This window comes from Mustela lutreola, chromosome 2 (assembly GCF_030435805.1).
Source record: "Mustela lutreola isolate mMusLut2 chromosome 2, mMusLut2.pri, whole genome shotgun sequence".
Taxonomy (NCBI): Eukaryota; Metazoa; Chordata; class Mammalia; order Carnivora; family Mustelidae; genus Mustela; species Mustela lutreola.
In genome coordinates this window covers 114,604,162-114,613,000 of record NC_081291.1, presented here as the reverse complement: position 1 = coordinate 114,613,000, position 8,839 = coordinate 114,604,162, and positions in this window count along the sequence as shown.

Sequence of the window (8,839 nt, the reverse complement as noted above, 5' to 3'; positions counted from 1 at the left end):
TTGTTTTTAGGTGTAGAATTTAATGATTCATCACTAACATATAACACCCAGTGCCCGTCACAAGTGGCCTCCTTAATGCCCATCCCCCACCCACTTCCCTCCATCAACCCTCGGGTTGTTGTCTATCTTTAAGATTGTTGCTCTCACAATCTACACATATAATGCCATCCTATCAAAATAGAAGTAATTTTTTTCAAAGAAATGGAACACATAATCCTAAAATTTATATGGAACCAGAAAAGATGCCTGAATGGCCAGAAAAAAGTTGAAAAAGAAAACCAAAGCTGGCAACATCACAATTCCAGACTTCAAGCTCTATTACATAGATGTAATAATCATGACAGTATGGTACTGACATAAAAACAGACACATAGATCAATGGAACAGAATGGAGACCCCAGAAATGGACCCTCAACTCTATGGTCAACTAATCTTCAACAGAGCAGAAAAGATTATCCAATGGAAATTTAACAAGTGGTGTTGGGAAAATTGGACAGCCACATGCAGAAGAATGAAACTGAACCATTTCCTTACTCTACACACAAAAATAGACTCAAAATGGATGAAAGACAGGAATCTATCAAAATCCTTGAGGAGAACACAGGGAGCAACCTCTTTAACCCCAGCCACAGCAACTTCTTCCTAGAAACATAACCAAAGGCAAGGGTAGCAAGAGCAAAAATGAACTACTGGGACTTCATCAAGATCAAAAGCTTCTGCACAGCAAAGGAAGCAGTCAACAAAACCAAAAGACAACCGACAGAATGGGAGAAGATATTTGCAAATGACATCTCAGATAAAGGACTAGTATCCAAAATCTATAAAGAGCTTAGCACACTCAACACCCAAAGAACAAATAATCCAATCATGAAATGAGCAGAGGACATGAACAGACATTTCTGCAAAGAAGACATCAGATGGCCAACAGACACATGAAAAAATGCTCAAGATCACTTGGCATCAGGGAACTACAAATCCAACCCACAATGAGATACCATCTCACACTGGTCAGAATGGCTAAAATTAACAACTCAGGATATGACAGATGTTGGTGAGGATGTGGAGAAAGGGGAACCCTCCTACACTGTTGGTGGGAATGCAAGCTGATGCAGCCACTCTGGAAAACTGCATGGAGGTTCCTCAAAAAGTTAAAAATAGGCGCTCCTGGATAGCTCAGTGGGTTAAAGCCTCTGCCTTCAGCTCAGGTCATGATCCCAGGGTCCTGGGATCAAGCCCTACATGGGGCTCTCCACTCAGTGGAGAGCCTGCTTCCTCCTCTCTCTGCCTGCCTCTCTGCCTACTTGTGATCCCTGTCTGTCAAATAAATAAAATCTTTAAAAAAAAAAAAAAAGTTGAAAATAGAAGTACCCTATGACCCAGCAATTGTACTACTGGGTATTTACCCTAAAGATACAAATGTAGTGATGCGAAGGGGCACATGCACCTCAACGTTTATAGCAGCAATGTCCACAATAGCCAAACTATGGAAAGAGCCTAGATGTCCACAAACAGATGAACGGAAAAAGAAGATAGATAGATAGGTAGATCTATATATAGATCTATATAGATATATGATGCAGCCATCAAAAAAACCCTAAATCTTGCTATTTGCAACAATGTGGATGGAACTAGAGGGTATTATGCTAAGTGAAATAAGTCAGTCAGAGAAAGATGATTATCATATGACCTCACTGATATTAGGAATTTGAGAAACAAGACAGAGAATCATAGGGGAAGGGAGGGAAAAATGAAACAAGATGAAACTGGAGAGGGAGACAAACCATAAGAGTCTCTTAATCTCAGGAAACAAACTGAGGGTTGCTGGAGGGGAGGAAGGTGTGAAGGATGGGGTGGCTGGGTGATGGACATTGGGGAGGATTTGTGCTATGGTGAGTGCTGTGAATTGTGTAAGACTGATGAATCACAGACCTGTACCTCTGAAACAAATAATACATTATATGTTTAAAAAAAAAAAAAAGATTGTTGCTCTCATTCTTGTTTTTATTAAGTGAGTTCCTGAGTGGGTTTCCTGAAGTCTGATGCTTCAGAAAGCTTCCATAGTCCAGTCACCAGTTGGGCCCAGAATTCTGATGTGAAAAGCCTGGAATGATCAAAGAGTGAAAGGTATGTGATTATAATTAGAAGGTACAGAACAAACGATAATATCTATGTTCACTCAAGACATCAGGTAGTAAATTTCTCATGTGGACTAGTTTCATACAAAAAAAAATCACACACATAAATATATATATATTTAATTTAATTTAATTTAATTTTTTGTGTGTTCCAAAATTCATTGTTTATGCACCACACCCAGTGCTCCATGCAATACGTGCCCTCCATAATACCCAACACTAGGCTCACCCAATCCCGCCCCCTCCCCTCCAAAACCCTCAGTTTGTTTCTCAGGGTCCACAGTCTCTCATAGTTTGTCTCCCCCTCCACTTTCCCCCAAATCACTTCTCCTCTCCATCTCCCAATGTCCTCTACATTATTCCTTATGCTCCACAAGTAAGTGAAACCATATGATAATTGACTCTCTCTGCTTGACTTACTTCACTCAGCATAATCTCCTGCAGTCCCATCCATGTTGATACAAAAGTTGGGTATTCATTTTTCTGATGGAGGCATAATACTGCACTGTATTTATGGACCATATCCTCTTTATCCATTTGTCTGTTGAAGGGCATCTTGGTTCTTTCCACAGTTTGGTGACTGTGGCCATCACTACTATGAACACTGGAGTACAAATGACCCTTTTTGCACTACATCAGTATCTTTGTAGTAAACACTCAGTAGTGCAATTGCAGGGTCATAGGATAGCTCTATTTTTAACTTCTTAAGGAACCTCCACACTGTTTTCCAAAGTGGCTACACCAACTTGCATTCCCACCAGTATAAGAGGGTTCCCCTTTCTCCACATCCTCTCCAACACTTGTTGTCTACTGTCTTGTTGATTTTGGTCATTCTAACTGGTGTAAGGTGGTATCTAAATCTCTGTGAATCTCCCTGATGGCTAATGATGATGAACATTTTTTCATGTGTCTGTTAGCCATTTGTATGTTTTCTTTAATAAATGGAAAATTTGGACAGCTATGAATATATATTTTTAAACTTTATTTTTTTCAGTGTTTCAGGATTCATTGTTTATACACCACACCTAATGTTCCACGTGCCCTCCTTAATACCCACCACCAGGCTCACCCACCCCTCTCTGTGAATATATTGACAACAATTTTCTTCCATGCTTCTGAAAAATATAATGCATGCTTTTTCCAATAAATAAGTATGCCTCATTTAGAATACTGTAAACGAGAACACGGATTCCAGTAGCTTTCGAGTCATATTACTAAAGTATGTTTTTCAGTCTCATGCCTACATCACTTGGTCTCAGATTTGAGAAAATAAAAATATAAGTGTGTTGTGAGAAGAGGAAAGCAAGTGACCTTTTTTGAGTATCTTCTGTGCCGGGCATTACATGATGCATTTTTTCAATACCCTATCTCATTACCTCCTTAATTCTCCCCCATGCTCTCTCCTGTCTAGATCTTTGGATATGGGACTCACCATGCCCAGCACATTTTTCTAGATCCCTGCTGCTCCCTCAGTGACACTTGCCTCTCTCATTCCACTCTTCACCTGGACATATCTTCTCCTTCAAGATTCAGCTTGGACCCAAGATTGCCTTGGTTTTCCCATTGCATGTCTCCTCAGTCTCCAGAGCTCCCTCCAGCATGCATGATTGCAGACCATAATGTTAATGTCAGTCTGCTTTCCTCATTCAAGGGCAAGCTTCAAGAGGACAGGGGCCATGACTTTTTCAAGACGATGAGCCCAGTGCATGGGGTGGTTCTAACCACACAGACTGTCTGGTTGGAAGAACAAATGAATGAGTTATTGACTGAGCCAAGTATTATTAACCCCCAATTTTCAGATAAGAAAAATGAGGCTCAGAGAGGGTAAATGGTCACCCTGTAGAGTAGATGTTTTTTCCAGGATTTAAACCACATTGTTCTTGTTCTCATAGTTGCTCTCAACAAAAGTGGGAGAATCCTGAAGTCCCATGTCCATTTTCTCCAGCCTCATATAGACCTTTGTTGGTCTATAGCAAGAAAGCACTACTGAAAAACAAAGGCCTCAGAGCATGTAAGGCCAGCAGGGGCTAGAAATTAGCCTGGAGCCCAGGACCATTCAGAACCTCCACTAAGGACAGAGATGAGGTTGATGACATTCAACATGGATTTTCTGAGTGTTTGCTGTGTGTTTCACCCATGCTGTAAGCCATGGGGAGTTTGGAGATGGGCAGCAGATACAGCCTGACCCTCAGTCTGCCTACCAGCTCTTCAAGGCTACTTAAGGGACATGCACATATGGCTGAAACAACCTTAAATCAGAGGAGGCAGACAAGTGGAAGAGAAAAACCCCTGGCCAGAACTGGAAGGCCTGCCTCTGCCTTTCTCCCCTATGACCTTTAGGGAACCACTTATTTCCCTCTGAGAGTTTTAGTTTCCACACCTGCAAAATTTAGCAAATTGACTGATCTCAGGGAAGTTAGCAGGCCTGACGTGATTCCCAGTTTGTTTTCATCCTGCTTGTATGTTAGGGACTGAATCGTGTCCTCCCAAAAATTCATATGATGAAGTCCTAATCCTTTGTATCTCAGAATGTGACCTTATTTGGAGATGGGGTCTTTTCAAAGAGAGAAACAAATTAAAATGGAATCACTAGGGTGGGTTCTAATGCAACATGACTGGTGTCCATATTAAATAGACATGCATACAGGGAGAAAGCCACGTGACTTTGTAGACAACCACCTACAAGTCAAGGAGAAAGGCCTAGAACAGATCCTCCCTCACAGCCCTCAAAAGAAGCAATTCTGCCAGGCCTGGTTGTTTGAGCCACACCCTTCAGAACCCTCTGTGTGTAAGGCAGCACTGGTAAACTCATACACTGTTGTTGTTGTTGTTATTGTTGTTGTTATTTTTAAGATCTTATATATTTTTTGACACAGAGAGATCACAAGTAGGCAGAGAGGCAGGGAGAGAGAGGGGGAAGCAGGCTTCCTGCTGAGCAGAGAGCAGATATGGGGCCTGATTCCAGGACCCTGAGATCATGACCGCAGCTAGCTGAAGGCAGAGGCTTGACCCACTGAGCCAGCCAGGTGCCCCCTGTTGTTGTTGACTCGAATGTTTTGGGGTTTTCCACATTGTTTCTCATCATTCTCCATGTTCTGCCACTCAGCTGCTTGGCCCATTTACTTTAGCAACTGGTTCTTTAGACATTTCAGTCAGTCTTCCCTGGGTGAGACCTTCCCAAAGTTTTCCTTTGCACACTCACATTTCAAAACTATTCCCTGAAATCTTTCAAGACTAAGAAGCAAGAGTCACATTCAGCAAGAAGGTCTATTTCAGGACCTGGTAAACCAGACTGCATATGCCCAAGCCTGTGGTGTTTAATCAGTTCTCCTGGGGAAAGGGGAAGCCCTAATTTATAGTATTTGCCAATTTCCCACCATGGCCAATTTCAAACTTTTGACATGAACTCGCTGAAAATGGAGGTGAGAGGTGTGTGCCCTTGTCTCTGGAAGCTGGTGGGGTGACTGCAGTTGGCCACTGCACAACTCTACCAGTGCTCCACGATCAAGGCCCATAGTCCTTTGCACCTGATGACCTAATGATGTCTGAGCTTTGAAACCATCTGAGCTGAACATTAGGAACCAAGGTCCTCATCTGTACTTTTTGATTCACTGAATGATTTGAGATAAGTCTCTAGGCCTCAACAACTATCATTTCTAAAATGAAAACAAACAAATTAGGGGCTTGTGGGTTTGGTAGCTTGGCCTCTGTGCCACTGGGGTGGGGAGGGGGACCATTAAACTAAGCCCCCATATGCCTCTTCAACTAAAGGCACTTTGCCTTTATAGACTGTGTATGCTGGGGACCTAGGTCAGGTGTGTTTGGGGGATAAGATAAGAGTGAGGAGATTCTTACTGCTAAAAAAAAAAAAAAGTGATTTTTGAGTTCCCTCCATTTGAAATGTTTTGTGCTCCTCCATGATTCCAAACCAAAACTTTCAGCCCAAGGCTTTGAAAAAGCGGCAGCTGAGGGAAGAACAGCCAACAGGGTGACCAATTCCAAAGAACAAGGCACAGGCCAAAATCACTGGATGGGCCACAGTAATGCTATCTGTTTCTTGAGCAGGTTTCTTGCAGACTCTGACAAATTATGTGAAGGGAGGAATATTTTTACCTGCCTTTGGATGACATCCAGGTCTGGGGTGCAAGGTGGCAGCTGTTTAACAGCAATTAGGGCAGGAAGTGAAGAAAGCCACATGGCCAGGTGGAACTGAGGTCAAGAGAATACGATGCCTCAAAATTGAATTCAGTCTCCTGCCCCAACTGGATGTCCTCTACCACCGCCTGGGGCATCTGGGAGAGCAGGGATGGCTTTCTTCGGAGGAAAAGTCCTTCCCAAAGCTCTGGCTTGATGTAGATACTTGTGTGCGAGAATAGGTCAGGAGCAAGAGAGTGCCATCCTCACTGTGCTTGGGAACTGCATGTCTGCCAGCAATGCGTAGGGAAGGTTTGGGGGGGGGGGCATCCTGGGTCAGGAGAACCAGGCAGTCAATTATTAGGGTTGTCCAGGGGACAGATCATACATATCTGCCTCAGTCAGAAAGAGGAACCAGAGTGGAGTTTGTCCTCAGGGACCCAAGCACTTCATAGGGAGTCTACCTTCTTATTCAGACTTTCCCTTTTGTTGCCTCTTTCACCTCATTACTGTCCTCCCTGGGTGGCCTCTAGGCATGGCAGTTCTTCTGATGGAGGGAAAGACAGCCTTTTCCTTCTTATTTCTCTCATGCTGTCTTTATATTTGGGCATGGAACAGGGCTGAGTCAACATCATCCCAGAAACCTTGGGCCATGGAATCAAAGTCACAGCTTCCACATGGGCTTAACATTCATGTCAAGAAACAGAACCATTGAGAGAATTTGGATTTATTTCTAAAAGTAGCACAGTTGTCTCTCTCCTCATGCTTGGTGGGAATGTTTGGGGAGGTGATGAGGGATTCTAGGACAGTCAAAGGGTTTAAGGGCTGGAAGGGGTCCTAGAGATTACATTTGGCATAAGGAAATTGTGTTGGCCCCACCTTCAAAATACATATCCAGACTCTAATCACTTCTCACCGCCTGCAGTGAACCTTCCCTGATAGTTGCAATCACCTCTGTCTGGTCTCTTTGCTTCTTTCCTTGAGCTTCTCAGTATATTTGAAACTCAAAAGTGAAAATGACCCTTTCAAAGTGTGCATTGAATCATTTCACTCCTCAGTAGAAATCTGTGCCTCAGTGTCCATTTCTCTGAGAGAAAAATCTCAGTCCTCAGAATAGCCTAGAAGACCCTGCAGGACCTGGCTCTGAACTCATCTCCTGCAAGTCTCCCCAAGCCCCATGCTCGGATCAGCATGGCTGGTCTCCTGGCTGTCCCTAGAGTAATTCTCTTGCTTTCCCCCGTCCAGTTGTTCTCACCTAGCTGTCCCCTTGAAGCCCTCCTTTCCTTCAGCTCTGCTCAAATTTCACCTTCTCAGTAAGACCTTCCCTGAACAGCAATATGTCAGCCCACAAGTCTCTCCCCACTGCCCCCAAGCTGGGACATTCACTCCCCCTCTGCTGCTCTACTTCGCCCCACTTTAGACTTACACGAAAGACCCTCTTCAAGTTTCTTGCATGGTTTAATGTTTGTTTCTGCCGGCTAGGACATAAGCTCTTCAAGGGAAGAGACTTTTCTTTCTCATTCACCGATGTATGCTTGCCTCATGGTGAACCTGGCTGAATGAAGGAGGATTTCCTTAATTCCTTTTTAAAAAAGATTTTATTTATTTATTTGACAGAGAGAGACACAGCAAGAGAGGGAACACAAGCAGGGGGAGTGGGAGACGGAGAAGCAGGCTTCCCACTGAGCAGGGAGCCCAACGTGGGGCTTGATCCCAGGACTCTGGAATCATGACCTGAGCTGAAGGCAGACGCATAACGACTGAGTCACCCAGGCGCCCCATCCCTAACTTTTTGTTTTTTCAAGTAATTTCAAATTTACCTAAGGGTTACAAAGATAGTACAGAGGATTCAAACATAACCCTTCATGGAGATAGGTTCACATTCTAATCAGGTTTCCTTTAAGAAACTTTAATGATATCACTCTTAGCATTAATAATGATAATAGTACCAGAATTCATATGTGGGAATCATAACCCCCAAGGGGATGTTCTTGGGAGGTGGGGCCTTTGGGAAGTGGTTAGGTTATGGGGGAGAAACTTCCATGAATGGGCTTACTGCTCTTACAAAGGAGGCTGCAGAAAGCTCCCTTGACCTTCTACCATGTGAGGACACAGTGAGAAGGTGTCAGCTGTGAACCAGACAGTGAGCTCTCAGTGGAATGTAACCATGCTAGTGCTTTGATCTTGGACTTCCCAGCTGCCAGAGCTGTGAGAAATAGAATTTTGTTCCTTATAATTTCCCCAGTTTGTGGTATTTTGTTATAGCAGCCTGAATAGACTAAAACACATGTGTAGAATTCTCTAGGTTTGCAAAAGACTTTTTTTTTTTTTTTTAAATGCATTTGCCTACTGGCCACTCTGCACATCTCTAAGATATTGCACCCATAAACAGATGAGAATGGTAAGACTCATCAGGTTTTGGGCGCCTGAGTGGCTCAGCGGGTTAAGGCCTCTGCCTTCGGCTCAGGTAAGGATCTCAGGGTCCTGGGATCGAGCCTCACGTCGGGCTCTCTGCTCAGCAGGGAGCCTGCTTCCTCCTCTCTCTCTCTCTGCCTACTTGTGATCTCTCT